The sequence below is a fragment of the Otolemur garnettii genome, unplaced genomic scaffold, assembly GCF_000181295.1.
Source record: "Otolemur garnettii isolate 467f Iridium unplaced genomic scaffold, OtoGar3 scaffold00090, whole genome shotgun sequence".
Lineage (NCBI taxonomy): Eukaryota > Metazoa > Chordata > Mammalia > Primates > Galagidae > Otolemur > Otolemur garnettii.
In genome coordinates this window covers 7,883,318-7,906,512 of record NW_003852485.1, presented here as the reverse complement: position 1 = coordinate 7,906,512, position 23,195 = coordinate 7,883,318, and positions in this window count along the sequence as shown.

Sequence of the window (23,195 nt, the reverse complement as noted above, 5' to 3'; positions counted from 1 at the left end):
TCCCTTATTACTAGAGTTCTTATGCTTGTTTCTTTTCATCTGGATCCTTTCCCTCAGCTTAAAATACATAGCTTTGCAGTTCATCTATTTTCTTCCACTGGGAACTCTACTGCTTAGTGAAGAAAAGGAGAGGCACACAGCTTTTCAACTTGTGCAGGTAGGTACGCACTGTAGTGTTGCTGGCAATTTCAGTCAATTGGACCTCAGACTCCTGGGAGAGTGCTCAGGTGCCAGCAGTGGTGGACTATGTCAGGTAATTCCCAGTGTCCTGACCCCTGGATAGCTTGCCTGAGTCTGGGGCAGGGAAGGGGAGGACCACACTGAGGCAGGCCTGGCAGACTGGCCCTTAAAACTTACTGAGTTTAGCTGCAGGCTGTGGTAGTGAGTGGTGGGGTGATCCGCTCCAAAAGAATGCTCAGGTAGGAGAAGGGTGGATGCACTGTGAGCCTGGAACCGGAGGGACAGGCCCCTCTTGATATTAATAGAGGCAGGCAGCTGGAGGACACAAGCTATTTACACTTCCTTCCCTTGATAGTTATAGCTGCCTCTGTCCTTAGGAGGCTTAAAGGTACCCAGATTCCCAGCTCCCACCCCAGTCTGCTCAGCTGCAGAAGTGTGGAGGCAGCTCACCCTGCTGTGTGCAGGGCTACCAGACTGGCTGTAGACTGTGGTTAAAATGCCCCAGTGGAAACAACTACAGCTGTCTCCGGGGTTGGGAGGGTTGGTGGGAGTCCCCATGGTGGGGAGCTGGTGCCCTGGTCCTTTTTGTCCTACAGGGCCCTCTCATGTTCTTTCTTCTCAGTTGAAAGTAGCTTGCCTGCATGCCCAAGCTCCCGGAGACCCACCATTCCCCCAGGACCCAACAATCACCACCACATCACCACCACCAACACTCCCCCCACCCTGCCAGCCCTGTTTGCTGTGGTCTGACTGGGTGCTGGAGGTGTTTGGTCGTGGATCCAGTGGTGAGATTGGGTTGAAACAGCTGCCCAAACACTGTCTGTTCATGAAGGGAAGGATATGAGGTGCACCCTCTGCGTAAAGCTTTCTTTTTATTTTTTATTTTTTGGTGAGCTTTCTTGAGATTGTACATCCCTGCAGGCAGCTGACTGCCCTGCGGCTCATGCGTGCCAAAAGCTTGTGCTGGGGAGAAGAGGCAGCTATGTGAACAGCCTCGGATGGCTGGAGGAGGCGAGGTCTCCACCTCCACATCCCTTCCTGGGCTCTGGTGCTGCTTCTGCCGTGGGATTGGGATACTTGTACACCCTGCGGACTCCTCTGCACTCGCGTCTCCACTGAGAGGGTGCCGACAACTTCGTCACCAGCCCCGGCTTTCTGGCTAGAATAGGGTGACCAGATTTTAACACTGGTAAAGCCGGAGAACATGGCGGGGAGGGGGGGGCAGGGCGGGGCAGGGATGGGGCGGGGCGGGGCGGGGCAGGGATGGGGCAGGGCAGGGCCTGACAACAATCCAAACTTTGATAAGCAGTTCTCGATAATCACTTCTCAACAATTATTTGTTATTATAGTTTAACATTATAAAATTAACAAAAATAATATAAAACTCATATTCTGGCGAAATAGCCACATAGCAGCCGAAAACCGTATATTCCCTTCCTGTTCTCCCGCCTGTTCGTGCATTCTTTCCAAAACTCCTGACTTTTTTAAAACGCCGCGGGACACGGGACAAATTGTTCAAAAGCGGGACGTCTGGTCACCCTAGGGAGTGAACGCTCCGCCCTCCTGTGTCCTAAAAAGTCCAGGAGCACTAGCCACTCTCCAGTGTCTCCCCGTCCCCTGTGGTTGTCACAGTCCAAGCAGATACTGGGGAATGTTCGTGCCCCGCGAAGGGGCTAGTCCCTAGGCCATTACAGAAAGCTCAGGCAGGGCACTGCGGGCCCCTATGGGCAGTAGCAGTGGAGGAGACTGGAGGAGGCGGCTATGGGGGTGTTAGTGCCTGGATCCGGCAGCAACGGTGGTGGCAGCATTTGTCCAGCATGTGAAAACGTCCATCCTTCCCTATCCTTCCCTGGCCCAGCAGTCGCGATAAGGAGGCAGCCGCGGAGGTGTTGGTCCCCGGGGCAGACGCAGAGCTCCCAGGCTTGGCTCGCAGAAGGCGTCGGCTGCCCCGCTCAGGGCTCAGAAGCCTGGGACTCTGCTGTGCCCTCTCTGGGGGCAACGGCTCAGCGCAGTCTTTAGGCAGCTTCCTGTGTTAGGCTGGAGGCCCGCAGGGGTGCAGAAGCCCCCCTCTCCACAGCTACGATTTAAAGCCCACGGTGGGGGTGTAGGAGTCTCTCACTCACCCCTTCCCCTGCCCGTCTGGAGGACCAGGCTATTTCTCTTCCCGCCCCTTGGCTTTCGATGCCTCCCTTGGCGTCTCTGTTGACTCTCCAAGCTCCCTCTTAGAAGGTGAATATCCGCTTGCTATTTGGGGTCCTCTCTGTGGGAGAGGTGCTGCCAGCTGTGTCTAGCAGGCCTCTTGCATCTACCCTGCCAAACATCATTCTCTTCTTTATTTTTTAATGGAGGTGATGGAGGTGATGAAGATGTTATCTGGGTCTTTGAGAGAGATACAGTATCTCGCCTGTAATGAGGCCGAAGTGGAGATGATAAAAAGTTGGGTCTTGTTTTACTGTCATTGAGGAAAGATAAAAAAAAAAATACCTCTGAACACGAAACTAAAGTGCATAGTCACTTCACAGCATGAGCTGTGGCTGAACTATTCCTTCCCGGATCCTTCCAAGGGCTCTTATTTCATCAACACGTCTTGCTCCCACAAGCTAGGAGTGGCGCCTCCCACAGAATTCCAGGTCTGGCACCCAGCACCTTTGTTGAATGAAAGGATAAGCTGACTTATGAATTTACTCTTCCATCCCTTCCCATGTTTCCAGACCCAGCTATGCAGGATTTTTCTTTAGTTATATTATTTGTTAGCTTCTCTGAGTCTGATGGTAGCTGTAATTTCTTTGGGAGAAATTTTAGAGATTAAAGGAATAGGAAACCTCAGAAAGTCCTAAAACTTCCCTGACAGCCAAGAGACTTTGTCTACAAAGACAGAGAGGATGTGGTCTATTTCTAGAGTGCAATTGTATACATGTGGGCTTCTAGGTGTTTAAGGTGTTTTTTTTTTTCCAACTCCTAAGACTAAAGCATTTGAGAGCGGAGGGATACTTCAAGTTTAGAAGATAAGCCACGTGAAGCTGTTCCTGGCATGGTGATTTGGCAAAAATTTCCCAAATCTTAAAAAAAACAGTCATTCAGTGGAAGTCAATGGTGACTTTATTTGCGGAACAGAAAATGCACTATGAACATTTTACCTATCTTTGGGCAAGTGAGTTAAGTTGTCTGTGTTTGGCTTTTGCCAAGGGCCTTGTTTAAAACAGTGGATCCCAACTCCAGTTGCACTGGCAGGTAGCATTTGTCATGGAGCACGTGAGCGGTGCCTGGCTGGCATGTGACCTTGGATCAGTCATTTCACTTGCCTGCACTCTATGGAAAATGAAGGGGTTTCACAGATCTATCTTTAGATCTCTAGCTTTCACGCGCTGTGGTCAATGGTTTGTCTCTACTCCAGTCTTCATTTAAAATTTAGTGCTTTAAACTTGTCATAGTTATTTCAGTTCTAAGCTTGTTATAGCAACTTTAAAGAAGGCAGGTTCAATTATAGCATCTTAATATTTATCCTCAGATGCTGTCTCTCTCTAGGTGAGCTGATAGAGACATGTCTTTTAGAAAGTGTTCTTTTTGAGGTATCTGAAAGCCTGCCCATGAATCTCAGGGCTGAAAGTTGCCGTGTTTGGTTTCCTTTTGCAGGAGACCTGTGTAACATCCTTCATAGGTGCGAGGTTCCACGGGAATTTCCTGGGGCCCTGGCCCATAATGAATGTTGATGCTTCAAAAAGGGGCATCATTGAGTGAGGCTGACTAGAGGAGCAGGCACCTGTGAAGAACCAATGGCATCCTGTGGACCTCTGATGGCCCAGGAATGACCTTTGGATTAAAAAACATAAACTCAGAAGTAAAAGAAACAAATTGCAATTTTATAGTCTTTGAATTGTGGCAAAATACACATAATTTAAAATTTTAAACTTGAATTTTTAATCCTCGATCTGGCATCTGGGGGCTTTGTTTTTGTTTTTCAAGATGGCCTTGGAAGGCTGTATTTATCAAGTATTTATGGCTTTAAATATTGTTGAGGCATGGTATTGTCTTCTAATATCCAACCTATGTTAGAGCCCATGAAAAGATGGCAAGAAGTCTGACCCAATCCAGCAGGACATGCTTAGACAGATGTCACGACCATTTGAGTTGCTTCTCAGAGTGGGCAAAGGCTGTAGTGTTTAGAGTGTGAAGCCACCAATGTTATTAATTTAAGCAAATGGCTACCATGCCCTGGTTTAGGAGTTATGTTACTTGGAAACTAGAAACTTTTCAAGGCATTAGAAGCATGGCCCCTTCTCTAACTAGCTGATATTGGACAAGCTGTTGAGTTTCTTTGGACTTCAGCTTCTTATCTTAAAAATGTAGACGATAAACTCTATTGGGCTCTTGTGAGAAAATTTATTCATTCACTCAACAAATACTAAGCTAGAATCTACTAGGTGCCAGGGAATAGTAACAGGTAACAGGTAACATTTTTTGAGCACTTTATGTGAAGTATCTCACTCTTAGAATTAGTGTTTTTTGGTTTTTTTTTTTTTTTGCCATTTTATAGATCTGAAAACTAAGATAATACATGGAGAAAATGTTTTATAAATTATAAAGCACACTACAACATGCTTTGGCACACGATCCTGACCTAGAAACAATTTACCTTTATTTCCTCCATTTCAGTTCTAGTGGATTCAGAGTGACATACATGGCCTGACAACAAAAATAATAATGGTAGATTTTTAATTTATTTTTATTTTTATTTTTTTGAGACAGAGTCTCACTATGTTGCCCTCCGTAGAGTGCTGTGATGTCACAGCTCACAGCAACCTCAAACTCTTGGGCTTAAGTGGTTCTCTTGCCTCAACCTCCCAAGTAGCTGGGACTACAGCCGTCTGCCACAATGCCCAGCTATTTTTTTCTTGTAGTTGTCATTGTTGTTTAGCAGGTTTGGGCCAGGTTGGAACCTGCCACCCTTGGTATATATGGCTGGTGCCATAACCACTGTGCTACAGGCACCAAGCCATAATGGTAGATATTTATCAAAGGTTTTCTATCTACCAAGATCTCTTCTAAGCACGTTCTAAGTATTACTTGTTTAATCTTCCCAAACAATTCTATGAGGCAAATTATCATCAGGATGATTTACTCTCCATTTTACAGAGGAGGAAACTGAAATGAAAGGTTAAATAACTTTCACAAGGTTTTACAGCTAGTAAGTATTGCACCCAGGACCCTGATGGAGGCGGCCGGCCCCTGGGCCTGCACTCTGTACCACTGCACCAGGCCAAGTTCTAAGATACTGGCCACAGGGCAAGAAGGTGGTGGGAAGCGATTGGTTGCCATTTGGGTGAAGCTTTGTCAATCAGTTTCCCATAGCTAACCAGGGGAAACTGGAAACTAACTGGAAACCACCATACCTGCTGGACCCACTCAGGGTTGTACCCATCTGGTCAGCTCTTCATCTTCCTCTTCTCTTCCTCACTAAGTAGAAGTTAGGAGGAGACCCCCAGCTGTAATCTACAGGGTAAGCCCTAAATTTCAAAAGTTGTATATTCCTGAAGTCTTTTTATAAGAGTAGGTCAGGTTCTACAAAATGATACTGGCCAAGAGGGTGGGCTGGGGTGGAGGCTGTGGGCCCTCCCAGCACCAAAGAGGCTGTGGGCTCCTCCCCTTGGGTGACCAGGTCCGTCTGTGTCTCTTGAAGGGTGATCTGGTCATTCTTGTCCCCTTCCCCAACACTGATGTGGTTGTAGTTGCCCCTCTTTAAGAGGTAAGAGGACCCCTCCCACCACTATGATAAATCTTAGATGGAGTGCTAAAAAAATGACTTCTCTCTCTGGGTATGTCTAACTAGTGTTGTACAATACATCTTTCCTTGGCCTTTTCTGCTGGCTTCACACACTTCCTTCCTTGGGATGATGCCGTAGGCCTCCCTAGGGGCCTGCCTGGGAACATGAACAACACTTAGAGGGCCACTATCATGAAAGTCCTCCCTGCTGAAAGTCAGGAAGCCTCCAGGAGCTGGTGCTTATGCATGAGCTCTTTAGGTTGAGTTTTTCTCCTACTAGAACACTTTCTGTGATGTCATGGAGCTCAAGTGTCCTTAGCCTTCATTCATTATCTATTTAAGAATTTTCTGCACTGGGGCTGTCAGCCCTGTAGACTATCTTTGTTACCCAGTGTAATGTTAATGAAATATAGCTGAGTATTAGTAAGTATTTTGCCATGTATGATGCACTCCCATATATAATGTGAACCCATGTTTTTGGCCAATGATTTCAGGAAAAAAATCTTCTAAGTTTTTAATTCAAATTTTTTTTGTTCATACTTAGGTACTTGTTTTTGTATTACAAAGGAATTTTAGCATTTATTTTTTAACATTATGGTACAAGAAATTGCATGTGACAAATAATTATAGAACACAAGAACAGATACAAGGTACAAAGAATTTTCCAATAATTTTTGTAATGATATTAACTAGATTTCTAGCTCTTGCCTAATATGTATGAAAGAAATGCAGCGCTCTTCATTGGCCAAAATGCTTTTGTTTTTTGTAAGTTCAACAAAACTGATTACCATATTTCAGGGCATAATTTTTTGTACAGATATCATTACTTTCTAGAGTAACACTTAACACATAAGCTTAAATAAAGGAATTAAACACATTTATATATATTTGGAATTAGTACTACCCTTACATGATGAGTATCTTAATTTTTTCCTCAAAAATGTGGGCAAAAACTTGCACAGTATACCTGGAAAAATACAGTAGCCACCTCCTCAACTCTACCTGACTGAGCTTATCTTTAAGGAACAGGATACCTGAGCCTTTGCTGGCCAGACATGGTGAAACTGGCTAAGACAGGTGGGATCTAAGGTGGTGGTCCCCAGGCCTCCATAACCCCCTACCTTTTTTATAATCTCATCTCCATGTTAAATGACGTTCCATGGCAGGAGAAGAGACCATAAAAGGACAAGAAGATGCTGCTCTGTTCTGAGGAATTCTCCACCATTCCCCCAAAAGACACGAATATTCCACCGTCTGCTTTTAATACTCAAGCCCTTTAAGAAGAGAAATCCTGTATTTCAGCCCCTTGCCTCTCCCACGTGAGCAGGTGATTTGTGAGCTATGCTCCCGCACCTCCTCTTCTTGGCCAGTGGAAAAAGCCTGACTTGCTTCACGTTCCCTTTTACCCTGGCTGCAGGACACCTCATGGGAAAGAATCCCACCTTTGGGGAAAAACCAGTTATCTGGGTAACACCACTTGTCTTTGGGCGGGCCTGTGAGGTCTTTATTATGCAAACAGAGCTCTCTAACTTCTCCCACCCCTAAACACCAGAATAAGCACAGACAAGATTTGTCTGGATTTCAGGACAGGGCACAGAATGAGTTGCCTTCTGAGACCTATCTCATTAATCATCTGTTTTGGAATTGAGAATGAACTTCCCCTAGGAATGATGTGTCAACCGGTGGTTCAGATGTCTTTCCAGAAAAGTGGCCCAGCTGTAAACCGTACTAGGCTTGCTTGGTTCTGCAGTTTGGCAACAGAAGGTCACACAATCAGGAGGGAAGAGAAAAAGCAAAAGGAAAATGAAAAGGCCCTTCTCTCCTGGGTGCAAAGCGGGCCTGGGAAAGTTCTGAAACAAAAGAAGCACATTGTATCTCTGGCTTCCCGCCAACTCCCCCATGCACCCCTTTGCCAGCACCCAGTGGCCTCTTGTCAAGCATCCCAGGACCCCTCCTGTGTGAAATCCCTCAGCTGGGCACCCCACCTGGGAATGGCTCTGCTCAGCAGGTTCCACTCATGGCTGGAGCACCAGGCTCCCACACTAAGTCTCAACCTGACACCACAGCCCCACAGACCCCCGCCCAGATCTGCACCAGGGCCCCACACAAGGTCCCTGGGTGGACATCCAGTGGAGCTGGAAGCAGAGTGCAGGGAGCATCTCTGGCAGACGTACAGCAGCCATGCTGCTGTGAACACTGGCCCCGGCCCTGTGCTGAGCAGATCACATGCACCATTCGCTCAGCAGATGCCTGAGCACTGAGAACAATGGTGTGGGAGCTAGAGATACAGCATGAACGAAACAACGTCGCTGACCTCATGGAGCTCACAGTCTAACACCATCCCAGCTCGCTCTCACAATAACCCCAGCGGCTGGTCCAGCCATATCCCCATCTCACTTGGTAAAATAACTTGAAATCAAACAACATGCCCCAAGGCCATAGCTGGGTATGTCCTGACCGCCACATGCCAGGCTCTCAGCCAAGTCGAGCTCATGACTTCACCATGGGGCCTACCACCTGGGAGTCAGAGCTCCCGACTCTCAGCCCCCTCCACAGAAGGGGTCCAAAACGTGCTTTCAACTTCTTGATTTCCTCAACTTGTTTCTTTTTGTCTGTCTTCTAACTGTAAGCTATCTGTAATGTAATTTATAGATTCTTTTTTTTAGACAGAGTCACACTTTGCTGCCCTGGGTAGAGTGCTGTGTCATCATCACAGCTCATAGCAACCTCAAACTCCTGGGCTCAAACGATTCTCTAGCCTCAGTCTCTTGAGTAGCTGGGACTACAGGCACCTGCCACAACCCCCAGCTACTTTTAGAGACAAGGTCTTGCTTTTGCTCAGGCTGGTCTCAAACTCCTTAAGTCAAGTACCCACCTCAGGCTCCTAGAGTGCTAGGATTACAGATATGGGACACCACATCCAGCCAACTTATGAATCTAAAAAGACCTCAAATTTCTTGCAAGCTAAGGGGAGGGTGGGAAGAGGCTGGAAGCCTGGAACCAAGGGTTCTGGGTGGCTTAGGGACTGTCTTTATGAACACAGCCACCTTGGATCTAATTAGTGGTTTTCTTAAGCTTCTTCGGAGCCTCCAGGAAGTATGCATGTTAAAGGGGTGAGTAATTTTGTAGATAATTCCATCTTGAAATAAAACATTTAGAATAATAGATTTCTCCAATGGCTATTACCTGGATCTGAGCAATTGGTATATTTTATGTAAAAAAAAAACCAAAAAAAAAACATGAATTCTTTGCAATCTAGTGTGAGATATGCAACACTCACTAGTCAGTGAGTTAAAGAAGCATGTTGAGACATCTGAAGAGGGCGCCGAGATCCCATGAGGTCTGAAAAGCAGGCTCATTAAGGCAAGGCCAGCATAACCTCAACCACCCCGACCTCTCTAGAACTGAATATCTTAGTTTCGCAGCCTGACTCACGGTTCTGTAGAGACAAGTACAAACAACCCAGGATGCACTTCCTCTGCGAACAACTAAACTCAGAGAGATGCCATTTCCATCTGCAAGGTCAGGATGTCCCCCTTTCTACAGGAAAGAACTTTGGATGCCCCCTGGCTCAGTTTTAAGTTCTGTGTTCTCAGAAGACTGGTGGCCATCTTCTGTTTAGAACAGCGATCACATGTGCAGTTCTGGTCAGCAGAGGGATTCTGACTCCCCCTAGCTCTCCTTTCCTCAATGACTCCTATTCCCCTATCAGCCTTTCCTCCCTGACCCCTCAGCCTCCTTTTCCAGGGCAAGGGCAAAGGGACCAACCTTACACCCCTCAAAGGCTGCCTCTCACAGCTTAGCTCAAGAATAAATACAACTAACAGAGAAGAGGAAAAGAAAAAGAGAAAGGGTAAGAAGCAGGGAAGAGGGAGGCAGGGAATGAGGAAAGGGAGGAAGAGGAAACCTTCCTTTAGTGCCTGGTCTTGGGTGGTTGCTCTGTCATAAAATCTCAAGTTTAAGGGCAAGGTCATTTTTATTTGGAGGTCAATTTCTACTGTGCTAAAGGTCATTTTTATTTGGAGGTCAATTTCTACTGTGCCATGCAAACTGCTCTGTTCTGTTCCATTCAGGCAAATCAAGTACTCTAGAACACAGTAGCAGCAGCAGAAGAAAGTTGAAGACTTAGCATGATTCTCCTGTTGGGGCCTATGTTCCCCTCCTCCAGCTGCTGAGGACTCCTGGCTTGCTCCCAGATGGACTTGCCCGGCCAGGATGCTGCCTCACTCCACCCAAGGTTATGGGAGCAGCTGGCGGCTGATGTCTGGCTCATGTGGAGATTGATCTTCATTTTAATTTTGGACAACTCAGAAGGGTCATTCCCAGTTCCAGAGCATCCTATAGGACTGGCTGAGGCCTCTGTGGTAATGTTACACAGTTCAGCTTTCTCTTATCTTGCTTTCCTCTTATCTTTACAGCTGTATCCCTGGTTTTCTAGAACATTCTTGAGGTCTTACAAAGCTAATATTTAGCTTCATAAAGGGATAGATCTCAATGTCTTTCACATACATACACATGTCCCCATATGTAAAGATACGTATATAAGTGAGAAGGTGAAGAATGTCTTTCCTTCATCTTCTTCAACCTGCACGTTAACTGAGTAGAAAGATTACAGACTCACATTGCACAGTGAGTTGACTTCTTGCCATCATTTGGGATCAGAGAAGAGAAGTTCTGCTGCCTAGAAGTCTGTCCATAATGGTACAGTTAAGCGACCTGGCCTCAAGGGTTGCCTTGTCCGGAGTCAGATGGGTGCCAGCCGGTGGCACCAGAATATCCCCTATTCATTTTGAATTGCTTCAGTGAGAACAACTGTTGGGAAAACTTTTGCAGTTTTTTCTTTTCTTTTCTTTCTTGTAACAATATTTCTTTCATCTTATCATCTAGAAACACAGATGCTCAAGGATACCAGAAGGCCCATAATGCTACAAAGAGCCACGTGGCCTCTTGCCAAATGCCACAGACCCAGACCTTGTACAGTGGGTGCAGACCAGAGCAGGGACCTCCGGCTACTTTTAACTTTTTAGGCAACACCTGTAGAAGCGTGTGCGTCACCACAACTCCACCCTGCACATGCTCACCCCCCTCCTCCGTTCCGTATTTAACTCTTTAAAACTCTCACTTCTGCCTTTGCTCAGGAGAAGGTTATTTTTATTTTTCAAACAAAATGTCTCACATGTTTATTACAGAACTGGCTTATCAGTGCAGAGCATATCGACAAAGAGAAAAATCATTTTCCCAGTGAAATGTGGCTGACCATCCAACTGATGACAGTTTTCAGCTTGATATGGTAAGATGATGGTGACCTCGACACACACAGATACACATATCATCTCAGGTGTAATTCCTTATAGACCCAGCTCGGTTCTCCAATAGCTCCTTTTTGATTTCTATCTGATTTTATGATCAGTTTTCATTTCAATCCACTAAGGAATGGGACGATTTTCTTTTTGTTTCTTGGCCAGAAACCACTTACTTGGTTCTGAAAGTCTTGTGAGAAGACATGGGGAGAAACAGAGTCAAATCACACACACCATGATGGTGGAGGAGGGGAGAGAGGCAAGGGGAAGGTGTTTTAGAGCATAAGCTCCCCTTTCTCCATTCTTTCGCAAAAGAATTAAAAGCCTGGGCTCGGCACCTGTGGCTCAAGAGGCTAAGGCGCCAGCCACATACACCTGAGCTGGCAGGTTCAAATCCAGCCCGGGCCCACCAAACAACAACGACTGCAAACAAAAAATAACTGGGCCTTGCAGCGGGCACCTGTAGTCCCAGCTACTCGGGAGGCTGAGACAGGAGAATCGCTTGAGCCCAGGAGTTGGAGGTTGCTGTGAGCTGTGATGCCATAGCACTCTACCCAGGGGGACAGCTTGAGGCTCTGTCTCAAAAAAAAAAGAATTAAAAGCCTGAATGCCTTACCAATTGGGTGTTATTTCTTGAAGGCTGAAATAAAGGAAAGAACTCAGTTTTTCACAGAACAGACAACTCTGACTTGAATTAGTTAAAAATAAAAAAAGGTAATAGTTAATAAATATAATTGTCTTGATAGATGATATTTTTCAAAGTATAGAATTCATAAAAGGGGGTTTCCTTTATGAAAGAGGTAAGACCACTGACCTAATTCAATTTCCCATTTAAAAAAATACAAAAATAGGCACGTTGTTTTGTAGAAACCACATCACTAATCTTCGGCCAACCTGGAATTAGTCTCCTATTCCTTAGAATGGTTCCTCTTCCTATTGTGCCAGGAATTTGAAAACCGTTGTAATTCATCTTCTAAGGACCCAAGTTTTAGTTGCCTATTTCTTCACCATTCAGCGTTGGCATCAGCTTGGTTTGACAGTTGAGTTAGCGTTTACTAAACTTTGTCCCTCCTCACTGGCAAGGGTGCTTTGCTGTCTGGCTGATCAGTTAACACCTGCTCCGTCCTTGCTCTTGTCCTCAGAGTGGTGGGGACCAGACAACCTCACTACTCATGTTTGTGTCTCAGAAAAGAGACGGATAATCATGCAAAATTCTTTTTTTCATAATTATGTTTAGCCAGTGAATTCTCCAAATTCATTGTCACACCTTATTACAGAGACAGGCTGGCTTCTGTGGTGCCTCTTTGCAGCCCCATCTCTGGGGTGCCAGCAAACAAAGGAAGAAGCAAGAAAGGCAGGACGCAGCCTGTAAGGAGATGACAAGGCAAGGGCAAGTTCACAGTTGTCAGCCCGGCAGGCCTCCCACCACTTCCTGAATACCTCGATGGGGGCTTTGTAGCAAACTTGAGCTGTTCATACATCTTAGCAGCAACGAAAATAGAGCAAGTGAGGCTGATTGACGCAGCTGAGTGGCGCCTATTATCCCTCCCGGAGCTTTTGTTAGAGCTGGGTGGTGAAAACGTCCTCAGCACCAGGCTGTCTAGGCGCCTAGTCCAGACCCCAGGCCTTTCTCTCTCTGGTCTGAAAAGTGCTTTGGCTCCAGCACAAGGAGGTCAGTGGGGGAAACCACGCAAAGGTCCTACCGCTTTTTCTTTCGCCTTTATTTTCTGTTTGTCATGGTTAGTGGCTGAATTTTTTAAAAGATCCAAAAGCATGAAGCGGGAGACTTGAATATTCTTATTTGCATATTAATTGGGTTGCCAGCACCCAGTCATTTCAAAGGCCGTTGCCAAGAGCCCAGGTTTGAAAGGCCTCAGCACAGAGGGGGCACCTGGGGGCTTTGCAGGGGGCTTCTCCAAATGCGAACACACTGCCCGCTCTCTGGGCTTCCCAGCAATCAAACTTTAGCTTTTCCAAGTGATCAGCTGCACTGGGAGCATTGAGGAGATGGGGGCTGTTTTTCTCACACGCTTTGGAGTATTATTATTTTTTAATCATTTGGCTGTTCATTACATTTACCTCTGATTGATAGTGTTGCGTGTTACTCTGCGTTATCCTAGGGGCTGACGATAGCTGGGCTGGGAGGTCGGAGTTTTTTCCACCAGACAGTGGGGACTTGTTCTCATAGTGCCAAACAAGAAGCATGTTGGATTCAGGTTGTCCAAGATAGCTTTCCTACTGGGAATCCCAGTAATGAAACTAGATTTGTTCCAAAACACGGTCGATTTTGTTCCATGTAAGCAACACTCAAGGGTAGAGGTGATGAACTGTGTTCCTTCGTTCTATGACCAAGCTGGGTTACCCCGACCCTCACTGGGGCGCCCAGGGATTTTGTGGGCATCTGGCACCTCCTAGTGTCCAAGTGAGTGGCAGCATGGGGCCTGCATGCTTTAATCCTGGCCAAAAATACGGAGCACAGGGACTGAGGGGTAGGAGGGGATTCACGCTTGATTCCCTCTTCCTCTCTTGGCCACTGTTTTGCAGGAAGGATGGAAATAACACGTAGCTCGAGTCAGGAGGCAACTTGTTCAGTCTGCTGGAAGCTGAAGTGTCCTTCCTCCAGGCCACAACCCCTTGGAGGAAGGGCACACTGTGTCCAGGACTTCCTTATCTACTTATTTGTGAGATGAGGTTCATGTAGCAGAAAGGGGTTGGATTTCAAAGTGTTTTTTGTTTTCTTAAGATACGGGCCTTGCCTAGGCTGGTCTCACTCATGGCCTCAGGAGATCCTCCAGCCTCCACCTCCCAAAGTGCTGGGGTTACAGGCCTGCACCAGGGCCCCCAACCTAAATTTGAAAGTTACCGGTAAAGAGGCTACAGTTCTACTCCTAACTCAGCATGAAATTAGTGTGAGCACTTACCTTCCTGATGGTGGCCCCTTAAAATGGTGGCAGGAGTTAAATATATTTCGGGTTATTCGGGTATGAATATATTCATAAATATATTTCGGGTTATTAGGAGAATCCCTGAGAGTGAGGCCAACATTGGAGAAGTGCCTGACACTGCCTCTTGGAAAGTTTAGGTCCTTTTGCCTCTTCCCTGTCTCTCACCCCAAATTTGAAATAGTTCCTATGGGCTATGTTCATGAATATGTTATTTCTGTCTATAAAAGTAGAGTAGAGAGAGATTTTTTTGTGTGGTTTTTTTTCAGTGTAATTGATTTTTAAAAGTGAATGTTTTTCGGACTTTATCCTCAAGTAACTTATGCAACCATTTCTGCCTTAGACGTGGTCATTTGCTCTTTGACAACTGTGAGAAATGCAGCATTGTTTGAGCTGCCGGTCAGGCTGAGGGAAGAAACCCACTCCCAGGCTGTCCCGGAGCCACTGGCATAGAACCTCCAGGCAGGACCCCTCATGTCTTGCTGACAGAGGTTCTGGCTTGACTAAATGTCATGAATCAATTCTCCTAGTGACTACTCAAACATAATATTAAACCCTTTTCTTAACTGACCTCAAATCTTTTTAGCTTCAAATTTTCTTTTACTTTCAATTTATTTGGGACCACTTTCCTATCATGAAAGAGTTTGGATTAATTACAAAATACTCTCCTGCCTTCTATTTTTACTATGGAAGGAGAAAGGGGGGATTATCGGTAGCCTAGGTAGTAATAGCAAGTGGGGGCCTTTAAAAAATGCAAAATATTTTACAGACTATCTGTTTTTACATAGTCTTAACTACTTACAAGCAAGAGGAGTAAATATGAACACATGAATAGGTCATTTTGAAAACTTGCCACGTGCGGGAGAAGGGACAGGAGTGATGGAGACACCACAGCGTCTGATGAGCTGAACTGAGTCTCAAGTTAGTCGCATGAGAGTGTGTGTGTGTGTGTGTTCCCTTGGGCACAACACTTGACTCTCTCAAATCTCTACTTTTTTCCATCTGTAAAATGAGGCATTGCCATGGCGCCTGCCACTTATACGTTGTTCAGAAAATTGTATCAGATAATGTGCATGGCGCATATGAAATATATCCAATAAACGAAACACCTTTTTGCTGGTATTTGTTCACACTTTTCTTTGTACATTGACTTATTTTGGGTTCATCATGTGCCTTTTGCAAGCTTCCTTGCCAATTTACAGAAGTACAGGTGGTTTTGCTTCACTTCCTGCTGAAATGGAAGAGCAACTGTGGGCTTAACCATCTAGGGATGAGATGTAGACATCTTACCCAACCTCGTCTTGGCTCTGAAAAACAGAAGGTGCTCAGGATACGCTTGTCATCTAATTTGGAGCCAAATAAGATGCTAAGTCTAGGAAATATGCCAGTTCCCACAGGGAAGGCATCTTCTTGTGCCCCCTCTCCAGCAGACTGCTTCTGGGAGCTGAGGGGACCTGGGAGGAGAGGTCTGTTTTCTCTTAGTATGGGTTTAAGTAGGAGACATCTGCAGCCAAGAGCCACAAGTCAGCCCCTCCAGTCTTCCTCCACTGTTTTTTTTCTTGCCATGCTAGGCTTTTTAGTCACCTAAAGAAGGCCTCTGACCTCTCCATTATGTCACCACTCCTTTCTTATTCCACTGTACCCCTGTCACGGTGTTCGAGTTGAAGGTGACAGCTGCCGTTCAGAACCTGCCCACAGTATTTCCTGCGGTTTCCACTGCATTTCGATACACTGTGCTAGCAAAGGACAAGGGGAAATGCTGCTGTCATCACCCAGCAAGATTTCTGCAAGTTAGAGTCAAACAAAAGCAATCAACCCAAATTTACCAAAGAATTTGTAGAAGAGTTTGTTCTTTCACCAAGATAACTCTGGTAGTTATTTTTGAAAATGATGGTTTTCGTAGTTCAAAATTCCATATGCTGAAGTGAATAGGCTTCATTGATAAAAGGTGAAACTCACTGCTGTAGCTTCGGTGTTCTTAAAATGTATAATCACAGAGCAGGGAGGGCTCTCAGCAGCCTGGCTGCCTCTAGGACAGTGGTTCCCAACCTTTCTAATGCTGTGATGTATTTTCATTGTTACAAAGGGGTTGCGACCCACAGGTTGAGAACTGCTGCTCTAGGAAGTGATCTAAAGTAAAGGCCAGTGGTCCTCACAGCTATCCCTAACTCCGAGATGCTGGGTGAGTTGTGTGTCCTATCTGAGCTCTGCTCATCTTCACAACCATCTTGCAAGATTGCTGTGGGAAGATTAAATGAGGTAACCATGCATGCAAAATGAGGAACACAGTTTAATTAACAATTAACACACAATTTAGCACTGCTACTTAAGAGTTGTTCAACATTTGGTAATAATCATTATCATCATCATCATTATTCTATTTCTGCAACTCTTCGGGGATGGGGATTTTGCACCCTTAGTTCTCTATTCTGGTCACTCTATGGGGTCTGTCTTCCTGCTACGTAACAGAACTCTCCTACCTTCTCACAACAGAAGCAGCTCATTTCTTCTTACCCAAGTCTTGCTCTGTTCTGAATCTGACATAATATTGAAATCTCTCCATCTTGCACAGCCACTGTTCCCTTTTCCTTGAAATGACCTGGTGGTAATCTTAGACACTAGGAGGTGGGGTAGAGATGGGCGGGGCCCTGCAGCTCTGCCCCTCTGGACACTAACTTCCCTCTGGTAAGTGAAGGCCCTGCCAGGCCAGTCTTTCACTTTGGGCTGTTCCTCTGTAGACACCTCAGGCTGGACTCTCCACAGAGCAGATGCTAAGCAAATGGTAACAGATGGACAGATTTCTCACATTGTAAAAAAGGACTCATTCAGGAAGGAAGCTCAGAGGCAAGCAGGCGGGCTAGCTGAGCTCCTGAGGATGGCTTTCACTCCACGATCTTGCCAAACCAATGTCACATTAATATAACCACATGGCTCAGTAATGAAATACCACAAACCGGTTGGCTTAAAGAACAGCAATTTATTGTCTCACACATCTGGAGGGTAAAAGCCAGGAATCAAGGTGGTGGCAGAGCTGGTTTCTTTGAGGATTGCAGGGGAAGGATCTGCTCCAGGCTGTTCCCCTTCTTGGCTTGTCCTCTCTGTGTCTCTTCACGTCATCTTCCCTCTGTACGTCTCTGTGTCCACATTTCTCCTTTGTACAAGGGCATCTGTCACACTGGGTCAGGGCCCCCCTAACCACCTCACTGTGACTTGATTACCTCTGTAAACACGCGGTGTCCAAGTAAGGTCACGTTCTGAGGTTCCGGGGGTTGGGACTCCAACATGTCTTTTTTGTGTGTGGGGGAGGGGGAGATGGATCTCAACCCATACAGCTCCCTTCTGTCATTCTAAAGTATTAATCAGCACGATGACTCCATTTCCCCACAGCAGGGAAGCGGTTCACTTAACAGGGGACTGTCAAAGAGGTTTAGCTTTTAGAATCAGACAGGGCAACTCTGTTAATGCTTCATTTGCTACTTTTTACCAGTAGTCAAGTAAGTGGAACTCTGGGTATTTACCTACAAAACCAGACCAGTTTTAAAAAATAGAGAAGTAAGAGGAAAGTTTAATCAACATTTCACTTTTAGAACCCTTGACTGATGGCATCCTGGAATTGACTCTCAGTGAATCAAACACTCTGGGGGTTAGACATGACCAGGGGAAATGTAACATTTTCTAAATATTTTCCTAAATGAATTAATTAACTTTACATAGAGGAGCAACTTCCCTTTAGAATAATTTGTTAATGGACTGATGATTCCAACTTGTAACTGCTATTGTTGATAAATGGTACTACACTCTAAGAATTGCTGACAGTCAACACAATTATCTTCTTTCTTATTTTATGCAGGATAAAGATAATTGCTGTACTAAATTAGAGACGAAACCGAGTATGGGGAATACTAATTTTAAGATGTCTTTATTGAAAGAGCAACAGCATCATTATTTAATGACTTAATATTGTGATGTTGTCAGAATTAAAATGGAGTCCTTTGTGTAAAAAATACAAGAAAGGCAAACCAAAACCAAACAAATGAACAACAACAACAACAACAACAAAAACCCCCTGACAACTAGAGACACGAAGGCTATGAAGAGAGGGTTCTCTGGCTTATATGCCTGGTTCAGAAAACAAACAAACAAACAACAAAAAAAAACCCTAGCACAAAAGACTCAGCAAAAACCATACCCTTGTGCAAGGGCCATCACAACCTTACCAAAAAAAAAAAAAAAAAAAAAAAATTTGTGCAAGGACATTTGGCCAGCAACTGCCTGCCCAACCTCACACTGGCATCATCCTTGTTATTGATCTTTGCAGCCTAGGATAATCCGTTCAAAACAATTATGTAATCCTCCTCGTTTTCCTTGAAATACCTTTTCCTTCCCTTACCTCCCTGAAGACACACACAGTTTACCCTGGCACTTGTCTTCCCATGACAGTGCCCTCCTCCCAAAGAAACGACATTTGCTTTTCTCTGTTATTTTTGTTGACAATATGTTGGTTTGTTAACTCAAGCACTGAAGAAGGAAAATTGATGAAATCGTAGCTGTCTATTGTCTAAGGTGGGTCAGATTTGGAAAAGACAACTGTGAACATTATTTTTTAGGGTTCCTAGTATTTTGTTTATTAAAATTTGAGCATGTCATAGAGAAAGAAAAGTGTGTGGAGTCTACCCTGCTACCATTTGTGTAAACAAGTGTGTGATTAGGTTGTCTACACAAGTTTCTACATCTCAGGCAGGAGACCCAGCCAGAGACTAGAGGTCTGCAGAGAGGAGGACTGAATTTTCTTTATACCCTTGCAGAGTTTGATTGTTCTAGTTATACCACATCTATTAATAACACCTGTTATTAATAACCTATATTAACCTATAATAACCTATAATAACACCTATTAATAACCAAAGCAGAAAGTCCAGCCACTTACTAGTATTTTTTGAGATTGCAACAGAGTAGTGCTAGGGGCTAAGGTCCCTCATTTATCTCACTAGTGTTCCCAGGGCTAGTTCTTGCCACAGGGACTAGGACAATTTACCCCATTATTTACTGAAAAAAATGCACCCATCAGGAAACATAATATTTGTGAAACCTTAGTCTTCTGTCTTTTTTTTTTTTAATTGACCTGAAAAGCAGAAATATTCAAAGTATTGAATAGTCCCTTAGTCAGGACAGTTGATCTAAGTTATTGAGATTAGAAAAAGGCAATTGCAAATGAATTTTTTTTTTTTTTTTTTTGATACAGAGCCTCAAGCTATCGCCCTGGGTAGAGTGATGTGGTATCACAGCTCACAGCAACCTACAACTCCTGGGCTCAATCAATTCTGCCTCTGCCTCCCAAGCAGCTGGGACTACAGGCGCCCACCACAAGGCCCAGCTATTTTCTGGTTGCAGCTGTCATTGTTTGGCAGGTCCAGGCTGGATTCGAACCCGCCAGCTCAGGTATACATGGCTGGCACCTTAGCTGCTTGAGCCACAGGTGCCGGGCCTGCAAATAAATTCTTAAAACAACTAATGACAACAAATAATCCATAACCATACCCCAATCACATGCGTTCACACGCACATGCAAGGGGGAGGTGGGAGAAAGAACACAGGAAGAAAGAAAATTCAGTAATCTAGTCAGAAAGCTTCAAGGAATCTGGACAATGAAGAATAAATGCTTTACTATTTTGTCATAAGTGAGAGAAATTTAAAGAAAATACAGGAAAATGAAAAAGAGTACATATTCGTGTATTGCACAAAAGTACACATCACTCTCGTTAATAATTATTATCAGCTAGACAAGACTAATATGAGATTATTTAATAAAGGTCTTGTTTTTGTAGAATCATAATAAAAATTTAGAAAACTATTCTGTAAGACTCAGATTCTCTATAACATAGCACAGTGGTTCTGAGCACAGGCTGCAGCAATAGACTATCTGGCTTTGAACCCTGGCCCACATTGACTAGCAGTCTAGCCTTGGGCAAATTGCCCACTTCTCTGTGACTTCATTTCTCCATTTGTAAAAACCTCACTGAGATGTGGATAGGGTTAGGTGATGTGGCTCATGTAACATACAGTAAAATGTAATAGGAACCTGACCTATTCTCAGAATTAAATAACACTTACTGCTATTTTGCCTATCATACTTGTGGGAAGCCAGGTTGTTTGGATTACCTGGTTCACAATCTAGGCACCAGAATTCACTTGGTGGCGACGTAGTCAAGTCAGAGTTGTCATGTTGATGAGGAGAAAATAGACCCACAGAGCTAAATGTCAATATTTTGCCTACATATTGGACTGGATGGTTTTTGCCCAGAACTTACACTATGCATCAATAGCAGAATCCTTTCTATTTCCAATTTCTCAAAAGGAACTGAAACTGAACAGTTCGAGGCAGCTGCAGGTTGTAGAATGTGACAGAATGCTCCATTGCCCAGGGCCTGACCTATTTCAGGCTGCAGTGCTATTTCCAGGGACTAATTTGCCAAGGGCTATGAGCTGGTTCTTTCCTGGCCAGATGCTACGACATGCAAAAAAGAGCTTGGACACTGTGCTAAGCCAGAATCTGCATTAAAACTCTGGCTATTTTAGTACTTCATATATTACAATGAAAATTACTCATGTTTTCTTTTTTTAAAAATGAATCACAGGATTGAGAAAGAATGATAGTATTAGGAATAGCAACAGAATTGTCTAATTTTTCAATGTGCAAAAATCCACAGGATTGTTGGCTAACTTCATCCTTATAAAGTATGGTTTATATTAAGTTGTCACAAATAATTTTTAAATATCAAAATGTTTTCCATTTTGAGAATATTTAGATATTTCCTTCCCATTGATGGGACTCTGATCTCTTGTCTTCTTGGGAACTATTGAAGAATTGCTAAAATTGATCATTTGTCTCAAAAGTTTCTAGATACTTTCCTCATTAACCTGGGTTGCTCACAAAATTATGGCGTTTCTAGAGAGATTTTTAACTAGAAGAGATTCTCTTTGGCCTAGATGGTTTAGCCATGGACTAAATTTTGATTTCTGATGTTCTTTTTGTCCTGAGCACTGGGCCCAGGATGGCTTAACATGGAGGCAGGCTCTTTGTCTCTGGAACCCTTGGTCATGGCAACACTGACAAGTCTCTGAAGCAGGCTGATGGCAGGACCAGAGCCAGGGAGCCTTCAGGAAGTACTTAGGAAGTTATGGGACTTTACGCATGAATTGGCACAAGATAGCACAACTAATGGGATTGGCAATCTTGATCTTAAATAATAGATTATCCCTTAGTTAGAAAGGCTATTATAGACTGATTTCTGCATTCATTAAATATTTATTGAATGCTCATCTATGTGCCAGCAATATGCTGGGTAAGGGAATACAAAGATAAACAAAGTATCACTGTTCCTGATTTCACAGAGCTTACAGTGTGATACAGGAGACCAGTGTTATCTAGAACCACATAAATACCTAGTGACTGACTGTAATGAGGTTCCTGAAGCAAATTACAAGGCACAGCGAGAGCCTACACGATGGGAACCCAGTTAGGTGGCAAAGGTGGTGGTCAGAGTTTAGAACTGATTGGGCTTTCCTGAAGAAGAGGCTGAGAGCTGCGGGAGGAGGACTCTAGATGGGACCTTCCCAGGGAGGAGAATGGGGAAGGTGCTGAAGAGGCACAGTGAAGAGAAGTGTGGTCTACAACGAGACCAGGGAGCAGTGCTGGGGCAACATGGATCAAGCCAAGCCTTGTAGTCAGTCCTTAGCCAGGGTGCAGTGGGAACGCACCGAAGTGTGTAAGAAAGCGGTGGTTGGAGAAGAGTAGAATGATTGGATTTTAATTTTGAACAGTTCTGTCTGCCACGAGAAGTTGCTGAAGGTGCACAAGGGCGTGAGTATGCTGTGTGGTAGAGTTGAGACGAGATGACTGTTGGTCACCCTGGAGACAAAGAGAAGGAGATGGATCCAAGATCTCTGTAGGACATAAAATTGACAGAAGTTCGTTCTGAACTGGAGCCTGGGTAAATGGTAGATGGGGTGGGGGAGATAAAAATTCCAGATTTGAATACCTTGTGAATACCCAGATAGAGAGACAGTGGATTTTTAGGTCAGATCAGAGGGAAGGTTTTGAAAGTTCTCCTTGTCCCTCTAACCTAAGTAAGGGAGGCGCCTTCAAGCTAGATGTGGTGGAAGACAGGCATTCCTGGAGAAGGTCTCCTATGGCATCCAGAATATCAACCTCAGCTTTTGGGCTTTACCAAAAAAAAATTCTGCGAAGAAAGGATCCTATCCAAATCCCTATTATCGACCAGGACTTAGAGGAATGCACAACATGTTCATAATATGCCTCCTCACATATCTATAGATAAAATTTGGGTAGGTCTTTTCCCCAGAGCATAAAGAACAAGGAGTGACAGCCACAGGGAGAGAAGGGCAGGAACTCAGCATGCCTGAGACGCCTGCAGCAGTGACTTCCTGGGGTCCCTTCCTTGCTCCGTCCCCATCTTGGGCCTTTGTTGAGACTTATGCTTCAATGCTTTTAGGTACCCCTCCTCATTTAGTTTGAAAACCTTTTAAAAATCATTTGGGAGAATATATTTGTTTTTATTTTGGAGGGCAACATTTATTTGCAACATTTCTTTTAAGGAGAGGATGTTTTGATTGGGTGGAATAGGAAGTTACCAAGTTGTGGCTCTATGAAGGCATGAACAAAGAACTCAGGTTGAAGCAAAACAAAGGAAATGACACCATGAGGTAGGCCAACAATATGACCAGAACGGGTGAAGTTCAGCAAAGGAGAAGCCTGGAAAGTCAGTGAACAGCCTGCCATAACTTCCCAAGGGTGAGATGAAGCCAAGACTTGGGAAGTCAAGGTGAGAAAGAGGCCCCAGCAACAACACTGGTAAACTTCAGCTCCAAGGATAGGGTGTGAGTCAGTTAATTGTAGCCAAAAGGAATCAGAGATCCTCAGGTGAAGTCTCTCTGGGGCTGGGACCAAGAAGGGGGTGGCTTCAAGGGTGGGTGGTGAGAGCAGTGTAGCTA